The sequence below is a fragment of the Lissotriton helveticus genome, chromosome 7, assembly GCF_964261635.1.
Source record: "Lissotriton helveticus chromosome 7, aLisHel1.1, whole genome shotgun sequence".
Taxonomy (NCBI): Eukaryota; Metazoa; Chordata; class Amphibia; order Caudata; family Salamandridae; genus Lissotriton; species Lissotriton helveticus.
Window position 1 is genome coordinate 1,048,922,757 of NC_136068.1, and position 16,236 is coordinate 1,048,938,992.

The window sequence follows — 16,236 nt, forward strand, 5'->3', positions numbered from 1 at the left end:
GAGGGACCATGTGACACTATTCTAACTAGCGCTTTCCATGTTTGGGTCCACCATATAAAAACCATGGTGGCTCTGACTGAAAAGTCACAAAGATCCCTTGCATGCTGTTTTGGGGGTCTGGTTGTGGAAAATAAAAGTGTGACAAAACACCATGGTATTTTCTGGCTTATATCACAGAAGTGAAAGCCCCATCCTACTACCATGGAGGGAACAGATGCTTTGGGTAAGGAACTGCCCGTGGACGGCTGTGGCTGTGTTAGGGGAGGCAGTGTTCCCACCTCCTCCAGGTTTCTACTTGCCACCTGAGGGCTAAATGAGATCCAAATGCTTAAACATAATTAGAAGCATTCGTACTCTTTAGTTTTATTTATTGAGTTTTAGAAAAAGTGCTGGAGATTGAGCATTACAGATGTAGAATTAAGAATAAGACTAGGAACAAAAGAATAAGTTGCTTCCCTTTGGTAATGCATTATTTGGTAGAGACAATCTAGCTGCAGATTCCTTACCTTTGAATTTCCCAGGCATCAGGCTGGATCCGGAAACATTTTACACAAGCAATTCCCCTTGCGCGCGCCATCGGGTGGCTCTATTCGGCTCCGCGTGACATTGTCGGTGTCGTTAGCGTTGTTTATGACATCGCGGTCACCTATATACCACTCAAGCGCGCAGACACTAGTACTTTTCATTTTTTCCAAGCCCGAATCGCAGAGCCACGCAGTAAATGATGTAGTCGTGTGCAAAACTAGGGCCCTGAAAAGAGGAGTAACCTTAGCCCTAACAAAACCAGTCCACAATGTGGGGAGGCATGGGTGGGCCTGTAAGGAATCTGCAACTAGATAGTCTCTCTACCAGATAATGCGTTACCGTAGGTAATTAACTTGTTCATCTGATAGATTCCTTATCTCTGAATTAGATATCCAAGCCATACTCTCCCGGCGGTGGGTTGCGGACCAAAATCTCACACTAGGAAGTCCTGCAGGACCGAACGGGTAAAATGCACGTCCCTGCAGACCTGACTGTCCAGGCAGTAGTGTTTGGCAACCGTGTGCAAAGATGCCCGTGTTGCTGTCTGACAGATGTCCAGGACTGGGAAACTCTGAGCCAAGGCCGTAGACGCAGCCTTTGCCCTAGTGAAATGGGCCCTTAATCCCTCAGGAGGCTGCTTTTAACAAGGGCAGAGCAGATCTTAATACAGAGAACGAACCAGTGGGAGATGGTCCTTTTCTGTACTGCCTGACCCTTCTTAGCTCCCATATACCCCACAAAGAGTTGGTCGTCCACCCAGAACTATTTTGTGCAGTCAAGGTAAAATGACAACGCTATTTTCGGGTCCAGACAGCAGAGACGCTCCTCTTCCTTAGAGGGATGCGGGAGAGCAAACAAGGTGGGCAGCATTAAAGACTGACGCACTTCCGACGCCTCTTCTCTCTGCTCTTCTCGCATCATCAAGCAGTTCATGAAGGGTCAAATCAGGACTTTTCCCCCATTAGGGCTCCTCCACAAGAATGGCACCTTAATGTGGTCCTGTCTCAATTAATGAAACCACCGTTTGAGCCAATCCACAAAATGGAGCTCAAGATTCTCACATGGAAAGTGGCTTTGTATCTCGCGCTTACTTCTGCTAGAAGAGTAAGCAAAATTCAAGCCTTCACCACTAAAGAGCCTTACTTATGCTTCACAGAGGACCATGTGATGTTACGAACAAACTCTAAATTCATACCAAAGGTACCATCTCAGTTTCACCTTAATGAGCCAGTTATACTGCACACTTTTTTCTTGCATCCTTCTTCACAGGCGGAGACATCTCTCCACTCTTTAGATGTCAAACGATGGTTTAAGTGTTACTTGCAAAGGACAAAGCAGCTGCGCTGAACGGATCAACTTCTAGTATCTTATGGGCTTTTTAAAGCTGGGTTCTGCTGTCACAAAAAGAACAACTGCACGATGGATCGCTGCTACTATTCAACTCTGTCATATTAAGACGGGTAAACAGCTTACAGCCAAGACCAGGGTGCATTCGACAAGAGCAATGTCCTCTTTTGCTGCTCTTTTCGCTGGTGTTCCACTGGACAAGAATTGCTGTGCAGCTACTTGGAAGAGTGCTCATACTTTCACGCTGCGCTATTGCCTGGACATGGCAACTTATAGCGAAGCAGCAGTGGGACAGGCAGTCCTACGTCATCTATTCCAATAAGTTAAGCCTCTACTATTAGAGGTGTTTTCTACTTTTTACATTGTGTAATATACTTATATTTATATCTATATTTATACATATATGGTTGATGTTAGAAATGGGATCTCTGGTTGGCTAAAGATTGCGTCAAAGCCAGGCAGAGACCACCACTCTAGTCAGGGCAAGGGAGTTACACGCCAAAGATAACCCCAGCTCACCCCCTTGGTAGGTTGGCACGAGCAGTCAGGCTTATCCCGGAGGCAATGTGTAAAGAGTTTGCGCAACACGCACATTAAGCAGCAACATACTAGGCACACCACAAAAGGAACTCTACACAAGGTTACATATAAAAATAGCCTTTGTATTATCATAAACACATTATAATAGTAATCACACAATATACACTGTGCCACCTGGCACTAGGCAATATATACAGGGGACTATATACACCTGACAGGGCCAATTGGGCCACTGTCAGAACCATCACAAGCACAAGTAGTGAATGGAGCACTAATAATAAATATAGAACACAACCAGTAACTACTGACAAAATACTGTACTCGGCATCATCTCCTGAAATATAAATCATATTATGCAAGCAGCATCACATTAGGCGTGAAATACATTCTGTGCCACATTATGCAATAACCCCCCAGCCTACATGCATTAGGCTACAACCTCCCAAGCATAAACACACTATGCAATAACCTCATAAGTCTAAATGAATTAGACAATAACCACACACATAAACACATTATGCAGTAACCTCATAAGTCTAAACGCATTAGAGAATAACCTCACACAAACACATTATGCAGTAACCTCATAAGTCTAAACGCATTAGAGAATAACCTCACACAAACACATTATGGATAAATCACGTTGCATAAATTACAGGATATGAATCACATTTCCTGCGCACCACAGGATCTTTGTGTCTCCTGAGGCGGAAGCCGGGAGCTTGTTTGCCGCATTTTTAATATTTGAGTGTCACTTTACTTGTGTGTAATTTTAAAAGCTGAGACTTCCTTACCCACACTCACGCTCCTCTCATCACCCGCGCAGCGGATATTAGCGCTGCCGCAGGAACGCAAATAACAAAACTAATTTCTGCCATTACCAGCGCGAACCACGGCCACGCCCCTTTTTAGGACACGCCCACTGCCACTTCTCTACTTAAGTGACGCTGAATACGAGCGACACTTAGGATCTTTGTGTCTCCTGAGGCGGAAGCCGGGAGCTTGTTTGCCGCATTTTTAATATTTGAGTGTCACTTTACTTGTGTGTAATTTTAAAAGCTGAGACTTCCTTACCCACACTCACGCTCCTCTCATCACCCGCGCAGCGGATATTAGCGCTGCCGCAGGAACGCAAATAACAAAACTCATTTCCGCCATTACCGGCGTGAACCACGGCCACGCCCCTTTTTTAGGACACGCCCACCGCCACTTCTCTACTTAAGTGACGCTGAATACGAGCGACACTTAGGATCTTTGTGTCTCCTGAGGCGGAAGCCGGGAGCTTGTTTGCCGCATTTTAATATTGAGTGTCACTTTACTTGTGTGTAATTTTAAAAGCTGAGACTTCCTTACCCACACTCCGCTCCTTCATCACCCGCGCAGCGGATATTAGCGCTGCCGCGGGAACGCAAATAACAAAACTCATTTCCACGATTAACGGCGCGAACCACGGCCACGCCCTTTTTTTAGGACACGCCCACCGCCAGGCGATAATCTATCCCCATAAATATGTGCCTTTTCCGGACGCGCAGCGGACGAGCGCAGCGGGCGCGCCTAAGGCAAGCCCGTCTGTGCCCGTCCGTGCCTCGGCCGGGACTAGGGCTAGCCACGCTGTCCAAACCTCGTCCACCACAGCGAAAATATTGACCTTTACCAGGGAAGAGATTCTCTCCCTAAATTACCAGACTAAACATTGTCACAAATTTATAAATGTTGATAACTGGCTAGGACCAATCTGCTGTTGCAAATGTATAACTTATCTCACCCCAGAGCCGTGGCCACCTAACACGGGAAAGCACATCCTCCTTCAGGGAGGACTGATCAATGCCTGATCTGTGTGCAAGAATGGGGCGTATATTCACGACTTAATCAGGGAGACCCATCTTGATATGCTTTTCGTGACAGAAACATGGCTTAAAGCCTGGTGTAACCCGGTAATCACCCTAACAGTTCCTCAAGGCTATCTTATTCAGAGGGTGGATAGACAGGAACAGAGAGGGCGTGGTCTCGCCATCATTTACCGAGATTCTATTAAATGCACCATGTTTGAACTCTCGGACATTAAGGGGGCAGAAAGCATGGGCTTCTGCATCCAGAGAAGCGTGGCTCAGTGGTTAGAGGCGGCAGACCCGGAAGCTGAGATCGGCCGTGGACCAGGGTTTGGTTCCCTGCCTCGGCGGGTCTCGGGCTCAAAATTCCACGGACTCGACAATTCTCGCTCCGGTGCCTACTCGACTCATGGGGTCACACTCTGCGACTCTGGGCAATAGCTTGCTTAATCTCCACTACGGCCCCTCGCGGTGGGATGCCTGGCTTTCACCTTGTGGATACCCTGCCGGGGTATCTCACAGGGGAATACCAGGACGGGTTCCCTAAGCAAGCGCCTTGATACCTTCGGGTGATACGTGCGCTATATAAGTCGCAATACATTTACATAAACGAGGAGACTACCTTTTCAGGAGCTTTAATTTATCGCCCACCAGGATCACAGAACGACTTCCTGGAAAGTCTTGGGGAAGCACTCAGCAACCTCACTCTCAAATTTGCTAATTTTACTTTATTAGGCGACCTAAATCTCCACCTTGATGAGGCAGAAGACCCTAACACAGTATGGCTGAGAGATCTAACTAGTGTCTTGGGACTCACAATACTGACTGAAGAGCCCACCCATAAAGCGGGCCATATCTTAGACTGTATCTGTACCAATACTAAATCTATGATAGTTGATTCCCCCCGCATCCAGACTTGGACTGACCATTCGCTGGTCCCCTTTAAACTGATTGTAGAAAAGAAAGGGGTCAAAACGGACCATATGAAACCTGAAGTCTACACAAAGAAAGACTGGAAAAAGATTAGGGATACTCCCAACTTGTACCTAATCACCGAGGATAGTAAACCTCCTCTTACTGGAAACACGGAGACCGATTATAACAGCTTCTGTAAATGGGTCACAGGATTCTGTGGGCCAGAGGATTCTAACAAAGTGAGCAAAAAGCGGAATAAAAGGTCCGCTCCCTGGTTTTCCCTCCCCCTAAAAGAAAAACAAAAGGAGGTTAGACTCATGGAAGGGAAATGGCGTCGTGCATACGGAAACGAAGAACTCATCAGCTATAAAACTTCTAGAAGCCAGTACCATGCAATGATTAAAAGTGCCAAAAAAAACTACTTTTTAGAAGCCATTAACTCTTCCGATAACAAGCAAAAAGAAATCTTTAAAATCGTTAACGACTTCATGAATCCTAAGATCCTTAGACAAGAGATCCCCCCTTCACTTCCATTATGTAATTCAATTGCTAACTACTTTGAACAGAAAATATCTGACCTCACTAAAGACTTCCCAGATCCACCAGTTCTCCCCCTTGTAGAGTCCATAAGATTTGACATTAAGAAAACCCAGTTTACCAAATTCACTCAGGTTAGTCTGGAAGAAACCCGCCAGGCCATTCTATCCAGCAAATCCGGTTCCCCATTTGATCCCTGCCCTCCCTTGCTGCTACATGCTTTAGTGGACACAGTAAACCCGAGCATAAATGCCATCATAAATTCATCCTTGGCCACTGCCGTCATTCCACCTGACTGGAAACTAGCCGCGGTCAAACCTCTGCAAAAGAAACCCCTAGCAGATCCCACCATGCTTTCAAACCTCCGTCCCATATCGCTGCTCCCAATTCTCCTTAAACTTACGGAAGCAGCAGTGAATAAGCAACTGACTAAGTATCTGGAGGAAAATGACATCCTGCATCCCAACCAAGGTGGGGTTCAGGGCTAAACACTCCACGGAGTCAGCACTACTGCACACTGTGGAGACCCTGAAGACTGCCATGGACCAAGGAAAAAAGGCTGTTCTGGTGCTGCTCGATTTATCGGTGGCCTTTGATACGGTCTCACACCCCGTATTAATTGGCCGCCTAGCAGAATCAGGAATAGCAGGAATTGCCCTTGAATGGCTGGAAAACTTTCTCAGCCACAGGAAGCAAGTCATGGTGCTAGGGAATTACCGCTCAGAGGAGAAAGCAATAAAAACAGGGGTACCACAGGGCTCTAGTCTGAGCCCAGTACTATTTAATCTGTACATGACCCCCTGATAGAGCTTATTACATCCTTCCACATCAGCACTATATCTTACGCTGATGATACTCAGCTTATCCTCGTGCTAGACAGCAACACAAGAAAGGCAGAGGAAAATCTGAGAGATTGTCTTACCGCCACATCCGACTGGATGAGAAGTCACCATCTTAAATGTAACTCGGGCAAGACCGAGATTTTACCTTTCGGACAACAAAACCTTTTTTCCCCCAAAGTATGGTGCCCACAGGATGCAGAAGTCCCTCCAAACACCATCACTACAGACCGCAACCTCGGGATTAGGTTTGACGAAGCACTGTCATTTAGGCAACAAGCAGGTGCTGTGGCAGGGTCCTGCTTTAGCATAATCAAAGGCCTCAGAAGATTCTTCGACCTTCTCCCGTTGACAGCCAGAAAGACGGTGGCGGTGGCTCTTATTACATCACGTCTGGACTACTGTAATAGTCTATATGCAGGCTCCAGTAAAGCAGTTCTGCATAGACTACAGATGGTCCAGAATGCCACCGCCCGCCTCGTGCTGAGATGGCCCAGGAAGTCGTCAGCATCAGCAGCACTTAAGATCCTGCATTGGCTGCCCATTCACAAAAGGGTGCTATTCAAAATCTTAGTAATCACCTTTAGGTCTTACCACCATCTGGGCCCCACCTACCTGTCTAAAAGGTTTGGAAGATTTGTGCCCTCTCGCCCACTTAGATCCTCCAACCTGAACTTGCTGGTGATCCCCAAATTTAGACTGGCTACGAAAGGAGGAAAATCCCTTGGAGTACTGGGAGCCTGGGCCTGGAATAAACAACCACTCCAATTGCGTCAGATCCCGTCAGAGACCCTTTTCCGATAGGCGCTAAAGACATTGATTTTCAAACTCACAGACACAGCCTGTTTAACCCTAGTCTAAAATTAATCCCCAGAGACACCAGACATTGTACCACCAGTGCCCCACTAGCTCCCTGGTCAAACACCTCTAGACATGAGTGGTCAGCGCCAAGATGCTCCGTGGAGTGTAAGTCGCGCTTTACAAAAATAAAATTACATTACATTACATTACATTTACATAAATCACATTAGGGCCCAGCGCCCTATTAACCTCACAGTTCCCTTGGCCAACTGGCCTCCTCAGAGGGCTCAAATGCCCGATGTCCCAATTGTCAGGGCAGCTGCCAATGCAGCAGAGTCTCAAAGTGCGCAATTGTGCAGACCTAAATGATGCGGCTGTCACTAAGTGCCACTCAGGGATTAACACAGGCACTCGTTGTGCCCTCGGAAGTCCACCCTGGGACTCTATAACCACACTGCGGGCAAGGTTGCAGCTGCCCGCTATGGCGGTGCAGCTGTGAATAGGCAAAGAGGCCCTACTCTGGGGCTCCGTAAATGAAATGTCTCTCTACGTTGGAGCGGCCCGCTCTCCTGCGGGTCTGCTCTGCAGCTAGGCACTTACGCTGTGCCACCCTGTAGCTCCACTCACCGGGCTGCAGGCTCTTCTTGGCGTGCCCGGAGGCGGGGTCGGCTCCCGCTCTTTCTCCGGCAACATTCTGCTCCGCTCGTCGGCTCTTCTCCAGTGTGGCGGGGGCAGGCTTGGCGGCTCCTGGGGAGCCCCCTGCTCCTCGAGGATGCTGTTCGGCTCTCCTCTTCGGTTCACCAGTGCGGGGTGGGCTCCCGCCTGGCTTCTCCTACACACAGGGCTCCCTCAGTTCACGGGAGCCCGTCATTTCCAGCACACGCACCAGGTTGCGCTGAGAGCAGCCAGGAGAGGCAGTGCTCCCCATGAGAGGCGGGGTGGGCACCCACCAATCATAAAAGCATAAGCGGGGTGGGCACCCGCCAATTTCCAATCTCCATAAAGCGGGGTAGGATCCCGCTAAGCAGGCAAAATGTGGGGTGGGCACCCGCTCGTTTCCAGCAATCCGGGGGAATCCCTACACTGGTGATTCCCTCAGGGCAACATGCAGCTTGGTGCTGCAAAGCTCCAGTGCTCTTCCAGGAACCGAATTTCAGCGCTCACAGGACGTAAGAGACAGAAAAGGTCCTTAGAGATGAAGAGGCAATGCTGTGCCCAGGGAGGCAAGCCCTGATGGCGGTTCCTCCTGGGCCCCAGCAGCAGCACGCCCCAGCAGCGTCAGGAACAGCACCCAAGCACAGAACAGAACCTTTTCATGGGGTCACAGCCCCAGTACTTATACCACTTAATCTCTTTGTCTGCAGTACAGGGCATGGGGAACCAGATGCAACTGGTTCAGGGGGGAATTGGAGCACTTTTTTTTCCCAAGCTCCTCATCCCCTTTGTCAGGTGGGGGCTAGGTGATCAAACACACCACAGGGGGCGGAGCCAGCATTCTACTACTCTCAGCACAGATGTCCCATTCAGCCTATTGCTGACTCACCCTGCCCCTCCTGGAGTCACACACCTCCCAGCCCCTGTCACTCACAAGCCAGACATGCAAGTCACATCAGGCAGGCAGGGACATAGCACACAGAAATGCCAACTTCTAAAAGTGGCATTTCTCAACCAGTCATCATAAATCTGCGCACACCATTGAGCAGCATTTATTGTTACAATTTCATACATACTAAACTTGACCACTCTGCTCCTCCCATATCATGAATTACCACTGACCCACACTGATCCCCAATCCCCAATGCATTCCTATGGGAGGGCAGGCCAATCTCAGCAAGGTAACACAGAAAGCGCGTGCACTTTACACTGGACAGCAGTGCTAAAATGCCCAGAGGCCTAAAACCACCAAAACCATGTCAGAAATAAGGCGGGGAGAAAGGCAAAAAGTTCAGGGATGAACCTGCCAAAAGGGTCAAGTCCAACAGTTGATACCTTACTACATAATATCTTATATATGTTTCTGTATTGGCATGTATATTCTTACCCACCATCCTCTAAGGGTAGATACGTGCATAGTACAGTATTTCTATACATGTATGCTTATGCAACTGCTAGCTACTCTGATTCAAGCATGTGAAACTATGAAAGATCCAATCCTGGAGAAGAAAATGAGTTGCTTACCTGTAACTACGGTTCTCCAGTATTGGTATCTTTCATAGATTCACATGCGACTCGCCCCCTCCTCAGAGAGGCTTTCCTTATTCCTCAGGGTTCATAGTTTAACACTTGTGCTTGAAAATCTGAAGAACCTAGACTCTTGGGATTGCTCTAGAGCATGGGTACTCACAAACTTTCTCTCGGGGGCCACATTTACAGTGTGGTTTGTCGCCTAGGGTGCACCAGTGGGGGCAGGGTCAGTGGAGGAGGGGGCGGGGCTAGAGCAAAAAAAAAACTGTGACCATGAGGTTGAATACAGGTCCCTGCACCGGACTCCTTCGTCTACTGAGCCACCAGACCCGGCGTACACACATCTCTCTCTCTCTCTCTCTCTCTCTCTCTCTCTCTCTCTCTCTCTCTCTCTCTCTCTCTCTCTCTCTCTCTCTCACTCTCTGTCTCCCTCTCTCTCTCTCTCTCTCTCTCTCTCACTCTCTGTCTCCCTCCCTCTCTCTCTCTCTCTCTCTCTCTCTCTCTCTCTTTCTCTCTCTGTCTCTCCTTGTCTCCCTCCCTCTCTCTCTCTGTCTCCCTCCCCCGCTCTCTCTCTCGCTCACACTCACTCTCTCTCTTCCTCTCTCTATCTCTCCCTCTCTCTCTGTCTCCCTCACTCTGTCTCCCTCTCTGTCTCCCTCCCTCTCTCTGTCCCCTCTCTGTCTCCCTCTGTCTCTCTCCCTCCCTCTGTCTCCCTCCCTCTCCCTCCCTCTGTCTCCCTCCCTCTGTCTCCATCCCTCTGTCTCCCTCCCTCCCCCTCCCTCCGTATGTCTCCCCCGTCTGTCTCCCTCTGACTCTCTCCCACCCTCTGTCTCCCTCCCTCTCCCTCCCTCTGTCTCCCTCCCTCTGCCTCCATCCCTCTGTCTCCCTCCCTCTGTCTCCCTCCCTCTGTCACCCTTCTCCCTCTGTCACCCTTCTCCCTTTGTCTGTCACTCTCTGTCTCCGTCCCTCTGTCTCCGTCCCTCTGTCTCTGTCCCTCTGTCTCCCTCCCTCTGTCTCCCTCCCTCTGTCTCCCTCCCTCCCTCTGTCTGTCTCCCTCTGTCTCCCTCTCTCTGTCTCCCTCCCTCTGTCTCCCTCTCTTTGTCTCCCTCTGTCTTCCTCTCCCTGTCTCCCTCTCTCTGTCTCCTTCCCTCTTTCTCCCTCCCTCTTTCTCCCTCTGTCTCCCTCCCTCTGTCTGTCTCCCTCCGTATATCTCTGTCTGTCTCCCTCTCCGTGTCCCTCCCTCTGTCTCCCTCCCTATATCTCTGCCTGTCTCCCTCTCTCCATGTCCCCCTCTCCGTGCCCCTCCCTCTGTCTCCCTCCCTCTGTCACCCTTCTCCCTCTGTCGGTCTCCCTCTGTCTGTCTCCCTCCCTCGGTCTCCCTCCCTCTGTCTGTGTCCCTCTGGCTCCCTCCCTCTCTGACTCCCTCCCTCTCTGTCTTCCTCTCTCTCTCTGTCTCACTCTCTGTCTGTCTCCTTCTCCCTGTCTCTGTCCCCCTCTCCCTCTGTCTGTCTGTCTCCCTCCCTCTGTCTGTCTCCCTCTTTCTGTCTCCCTCTATCTCCCTTTCTTGGTCTCACTCTGTCTCCCCCTGACTCCCTCCCTCTCTCTGTCTCCCTCCCTCTTTCTCCCTCTCTCTCTGTCTCCCTCTCACTCTGTCTCCCTCTCACTGTCTCCCTCGGTCTGTCTCCCTTCCTCTGTCTCCCTCCGTATATCTCTGTCTGTCTCCTTCCCTCTGTCTCCCTCCGTATACCTCTGTCTGTCTCCCTCTCTCCGTTTCCCCCTCTCCGTGTCCCTCTCTGTCTCCCTCTCCCTCCCCCTCCCTCCCTGTCTCCTCCTGAATCCCTCCCTCTGTCTCCCGCCCTTGCTGTCTCCCTCCCTCTCTGTCTCCCTCTCTCTCCGTTTCCCTCATTCTCCCTCTGTCTTTTTCTGGCTCCCTCCCTCTATGTCTCCCTCTCACTCTCTTGGTATCTGTCTCCCTTCCTTTGTCTCCCTCTATCTGTCTATCTGTCTCCCTCTGTCTGTCTCCCTCTCTCTGACTCCCTCTCTCTGTCTCCCTCTCTCCGTCTCCCTCTCTCTGTCTCCCTCTCTCTGTCTCCCTCTCTCTGCCTCCCTCTCTCTGCCTCCCTCTCTCTGCCTCCCTCTCTCTGCCTCCCTCTCTCTCTCTCTTACTCTCTCTGTCTCCCTCTCTCTGTCTCCCTCCCTCTGTCTCCCTCTCTTTGTCTTCCCCTAACTCCCTCCCTCTGTCTCCCTCCCTCCATCTCTCTCCCTTTGTCACCCTCTCTCTGTCTCCCTCCCCCTGTCTCCCTACATCTGTCTGTCTCCCTCTGGCTCCCTCCCTCTATCTCCCTCTCCCTCCCCCTGACTCCCTCCCTCTATCTCCCTCTATGTCTCCCTCCCTCTCTCTGTCTCCTTCTGTCTGTCTCTCTCTGTCTGTGTCTCCCTCCCTCTGTCTCCCTCTGTCTGTCTTCCTCTGTCTGTCTCCCTCTGTCTGTCTCCCTCCCCCTCCCTCTGTCTCCCCCTGTCTCCCTCTCTGTCTCCCTCTCTCTGTCTTCCCCTCCCTCTGTCTCCCTCCCTCTCGGTCTCCCTCTCTCTCTGTCTCCCTCTTTCTCTGTCTCCCTCTCTCTGTCTCCCTCTCTCTCTGTCTCCCTCTCTCTGTCTCCCTCTCTCTCTGTCTCCCTTCCACTTCCTCCTTCCCTCTCCCTCATTCCCTCACCCTCCCTCCCTCCCCCACTCTGTCACCTCACCCCGCTTGTGTGTCATCCCGGGCTGAGACAGCTTCCTAGGCACACACATAGCCACACCCGAGCACTGCACAGGTCTTTAAAAGACCATTTACTTGTTAATGCAGCTTTGTTGTAATTCACCTCTTCTTAGGCCCCTGCATCTCCACTCTGACTATGGCTGGAATCGCCAGGCCCCCATAGAGCACAGTCTCTCAAAGTCGGGCTGTGGCAACCGGCAGTGTTTGCGGACACTCTTTAAAAAAAAATGTAAAAAACATAGGTACGATGTTAGCAATGTCCGTGGGCCGCCAAGGAAGGCTTGCCGGGCCGCTGGCGGCCCGCGGGCCGTACTATGAGTACCTGTGTTCTAGAGAGTGCCGTTGCCTGATTGGCTGCTACTTAAGTTTGATTCTATTTTACAAAAGAAAATGGATAGGCTATTGCAGTGACTCTTCATTGCATTGTAGCCTATTGTAGTATTATCTACTGCTTTTATATGTATACCGTGTGACTCCCACTATGACGACGGGGATGATTGAAGCATGTGAATCTATGAAAGATCCAATACTGAAGAAAACTCTATACTACACAGTGAGGACAACTTCACTGAGGAGGGCCACCTTTTAGCAAGGATGGCCAAAAGGATAGAGCTAGAGACTAGGCTTCTAGCTCTAGAGAAATAAAGAGCAGAGATGGGCCTAGGACTCATCAGTGGTGGCAGCATTTTAAGCAACAGAGAGAAGGCAGGGTCTTATGACCCTAAAATCCCCAAAGGGATTGTCCCTAAATTAGAGGATGGTGATAATATCACCAAATGGTTCACAGCCTTTGAGAGGGGTTGTGAAGCCAGAAAAGTGAGGATGACTCACTGGAGGGAACTTCTCTAGGAACTGTTCAGCGGTAAGTGCAGGGACAGACTCCTGACCCTTACTGGGGCAGAAGCTGAGTGTTGGACTTGGCCCTTCTGGCAGGTTCACCCCTGAACTTTTTGCTTTTAATTGTGACCTGGTGTTAGTGATTTTTGGTTTCTGCGCACTTTATCACTGTGTCCCAGGGTAAAGTCCGTGTGTGTGGTAAGGTTGGCCTGCCCTCCCATAGGAATGCATGGGGAATGTATGTGTCCCTGGTAGTTCCTGATGCATGGGGAGTGCAGGGGCGAGTTTGGTATGTGCGAACTCGTGAGAGTGAATGCTGCGCGATGATGTGTGCGGCATTATTGTGTCTAGTGTGGAAGTGCCACTTCTAGAAGTTGGCATGTCTGTGTAATTTATGTGAATTGGCTGTCTGGCTTGTGATTGGCTGGAGCTGGCTGGTGAGCCTGGCTCCAGGAGTCAGGATGGGTCTGCCCCGGTGGTGAGTGGAGAGATCTGCATGAATGATGTGAGGTAGGAGTGCACCTTGGACCTGAATAGGGCTGGGCTTTCCCCAAACAATGCTGGCTCTGCCCCCTGTTGTGCGACTGATGACCCTAGCCTGGCCAGTGAATGGGAAGAGGGTCTGAGCACATCAGAGTGCTCCAAAACCAACTGCGAATGGCCTTCCCCCCACCCTGCAGACACAGACAAAGGAATTCTGTGTATAAAAAGAGGTGGTGAGCCCTTACAAAATGTTCTCTTGCTGATCCTAATTTGGAGGGGGCCTGCTGCTGCTGGGCGCCAGGAGGACCGCCACTGGGGACTGCCTCCCTGCCTGGAGGGCCCTGTGTGCTGGCCCCTGGGCCCAGCCTTTGCCCCCCCTGCCTTCATTCTTGTTTCAGACTTTGTCCCTGGACCCTTGGGACTGGGGTGGCCTGCCAGCGCCTGGGGAGTGCTGGCCTCCCCCCCAAAATAGCACGTGGCGCCACTGGTGCAGCGATCCCTAGCTCGAGGGATTCCCCGGCATGGGGATCCCCCCTTTTTGCTTATTCCAGAGCAGGTGCCCACCCTGCAGAATTGCCGCTACTTTTCATTACCTTCACGGGTGCCCACCCCGTTCTACATTTATATTCACTCCGAGGGTGCCTACCCCTCGTTTTGCCCCGTGGTAAAAGAATCACCGCCGCAGCCCGGCTAACAAGGAAGTCAGGCAGCCTCTCGTGATGTGCGCGGGGTTTTGGAGCGACCCGGAAGTGCTCCAGACAGCCGGGAGCCGACGGGAGCCCACCCCGCTCTCCGTGTGAATGGAGGAGTGAGAAGGATGTAGAGCCCAGGCGGGAGCCTACCCCACACTGGACCTGGACCGGAGGAGCAGAGGTGTCCCGGAGAACCCCCGGAGCTCCAGCCCGGTCAAAGCAGTTGCCCGCCCAGCCCACAACACAGAGGAGAGTCCCCAGCCCGGCGAGGAGACCCGACCGGCGAGGCTTCCAGGCCGGTAAGTGGGGCCCCTGTGTTCGTTTTTGAAGAGGAGGGCGTCGGGGCACATTGCCGGTGCCCGCCCCTCCCCTCCGGCTGGTGCTGTCGTCGTGTTTGGGCTACATTGTCTTGGTAACAGTCCCAGAGCGGGACACTAATGTCTGGGGCATTCCTTTTGCGGTAGAGTAGCCCCGGATGACAGTGGGTCGCTCCCACGTTGTGCTTTGGCACTATTGTGTATTCCGAGCCCCGTGGCTCCAACAAAGGGGGCATTTTGTATTTAGAGCCCACGAGTGGCTCCTGGGGGCATGGTTGTATTTCAGAGCCTCATGGCGCCAACGCGCATTTTGGTAATTAGAGCCTGCAAGGCTCCCACGTGGTTGGGGCTATTGTTTATTTAGAGCCCAGAGGAGATCTACGGCTGCCCAGCAATTAGTGGGCAGTTGCTATGTTTAGGCCTGATCTTTTGCGCCATCTTCTGTGGCTGCCTGCGCAGCCTGCCCTAACATTTTTGGACACAGGGCGTTTCAGCCCCTGAGAGGTCAAGTTGGCCTGGGGACAGTTTATGTGTTGGGCCCTTGCGAGGGTACGTGTTTATGCCATATGTGATCTTTTGCGCAAATGTGATTACCTGCCTAATGTGATTTCTTTATCATGTGTAATGCTTTTTGCCTATACCTCTGAATGTATGTTTATGCTTAGGAGGTTGTTTTTCCTAGTATAGGTAATGCTAGTGAGTTCATGGTTCCCTGCGTGATATTTGCCTAAGGTGTTTAGAATTGCGTAGGTGGTACTTACCTTTTACCAGTGGTTACTGGTTGTGTGCTACATTTGCTATTTGGTGCTACAATTGTTCTATGTTCTAAGCGCTATTCCTACAAGTATTCTATGTTCTAAAAGTGCTATTTCTACCAGGTGTTATTTCTACAAAGTGCTAGTTCTACCAAGTGCTTATTCCTGACAGTGGTCCAAGTGGCCCTGTCCCCTGTACATTGTCCCCTGTACATAATCCCCTGTACATTTTGCCCGTGCCTATGGCACATTGTAAAGTGTGTGTTTATTATCTAATGTGTTTGGTATAATACAAAGGCTATTTTTATATATAACCTTGTGTGGAGTTTCTTTTGTGGTGGGCCTTGGGTGGTGTTGCTGGGTGCGTGCGCAAATACTTAATCTAAATTGCCTCCGGGATCAGCCTTACTGCTCGTGTCACGTTACCTAGAGGGTGACTCCCTTGCCCTGACTAGAGTGGTGGTTTCTGCCTGGCTTTGGCGCAAGCCTTAGCCAACCGGAAATCCCCATTTCTAACACTGAGTCTTATGAACTCATGAAGGGTACTTTGATTGAAGGATTTAGACTCACAACTGAGGAGTATAGAGTTACATTCAGGTGGGTTAAAAAATGCCAGAGTCAGTCCTGGTGGAATTAGTAGATTACTCAGTAAAGACCCTAGGTGGCTTGTTGACTTGAAATAAGGTGCAGGATTATGAAGGCCTTTATGATTTATTTATGGAGGAACACGTTTTAAGTAACTGCATCAATTAAAAGTTGCATCAACATCTGGTAGACCTAGGTTAAATTTCTCCTCAAGAATTGGGAACAAAAGGCGGACCACTGGGTCATGACAATGGTGAGAAAGGCAACCACTGGGGGGTGGGTTAAAGAAAGG

General features: G+C 50.5%; 1 protein-coding gene across 6 annotated transcripts in view; it reads right to left on the reverse strand.

The window, feature by feature from the left end:
* Window positions 1-16,236, reverse strand: part of DNAH17 (dynein axonemal heavy chain 17) — a 12,633,448-nt gene that overhangs the window by 668,772 nt on the left and 11,948,440 nt on the right. The gene's annotated exons all lie outside the window — the stretch shown is intronic.